We start from the raw sequence: 1198 nt of genomic DNA, 5'->3' as shown, positions 1-1198 counted from the left end.
AACCAAATGGGAGAGAAGCGCAGAACGAAAGGCGTGACATTGGGGGAGTCCCCCTGACACTGTCCCCAGGCCAGCACACTCCCATCGCTGGGGGGACAGGGAGAGTCAGGAACTGGCTTTTCCTCCTCCTGCACCTCACCTTGTTCATAGCAAAGTGAATCTGCCCAGGGATGCGATAATAAGTGTGTGGGGCCGGTCAGAAATTGGGGAATCTCTCTCCCAATTATTTCTCCCACTGCCCTTTTCAGTCTCTCTTGCCTTTTTCTCCTTGTGTCTCCCTTCCCCCGTCTCTCCCACTCTGGCTGACAACCAATCCTGGGGGTTCGCTCTCCTATGGCTGGATCGGCTCCTGCAATTGCTAAGGGGAGGAGAGATATGGGGTGGGGAGGGGCTGTTTGTGCAGAGTCACTCTCATGCCCATGCCCAGGTCCCTGAGGTCTCTATCCATCACCTGGCGTCTCTGACTCAGATGCTGGGGTGGGCAGAGCCTTGGGTTGACCTATGGGGCTAATTACAGCTGGAGAAATCCTCACCTTGGCTGGGCGCAGAGGTCACTCCCCAGCCCCGATCCCGCTGGGGGAGCAGCAGCTGCTCAGCCTGGGCTCCCAGGAAGCTCAACCCCAATATCCTGAGGCAGAGAAAGAGACAGAGAGAAACTGAGCAACTTTCCCCCCTTTGGCAACAACTGAAACCCGCTCCCCACAGGGTCACATCCCGATCTTATCTGCCCCCGTGGGAATTGGAGTCACTCCCTGTTCTGCCTGGCAGTGACTCCGGATTAACCCGCGTCTCAGCGAGACCGGAAACATGGCTCAGGGGGGAGGGGACCGGACTCCTTTTAAACGGATCATTGCAGCAGGGATCGAACCTCCTTCCGTCCCCTCCCCCCCTCCGCTGAGAGAGATTCACAGCAACAGTTTTCCAACCCCCCTCACCTGACCCCCCGCTTTCACACCCTCTGCCCCCTCCCCCACCTCTGGCTCCCGGAGTCTCGGTCCGGCCGGCCCTGCGCGCGCTGCTCCTTGCGGCGTCTCTCCGCCAATCAGAGGGTGGGAGGGCCGCCCTCACGCGGACCGCTAAGCGCCTCCGCCCGTCGGTTGGGTCAACGTCATTTCCGGCCCAAGGTGCGTCAGGAACTACAGTTCCCAGCGTGCCCCGGGGCGCTGCCGAACGCTCGGGCCCAGCCCGCCCCGCCCTG

At 61.0% G+C, this 1198-nt stretch overlaps 1 long non-coding RNA gene across 1 annotated transcript; it reads right to left on the bottom strand.

Annotated features, from left to right (window-relative positions):
• Positions 1 to 110: 110 nt before the first annotated feature.
• Positions 111 to 1102, bottom strand: LOC113408588. Its single transcript, XR_003370327.1, has 3 exons — positions 975 to 1102; positions 534 to 628; positions 111 to 358 (listed from the first exon to the last, which is right to left on the bottom strand). It is a non-coding gene; the product is annotated as an uncharacterized LOC113408588 (long non-coding RNA).
• Between the last annotated feature and the right edge of the window lie 96 nt (positions 1103 to 1198).

The sequence above is a fragment of the Terrapene carolina genome, unplaced genomic scaffold (assembly GCF_002925995.2).
Source record: "Terrapene carolina triunguis isolate 2854851 unplaced genomic scaffold, T_m_triunguis-2.0 Scaffold19575, whole genome shotgun sequence".
Taxonomy (NCBI): Eukaryota; Metazoa; Chordata; order Testudines; family Emydidae; genus Terrapene; species Terrapene triunguis.
Note: the sequence above shows the minus strand (reverse complement) of the source record. Positions and strands in the feature narration are given on the sequence as shown.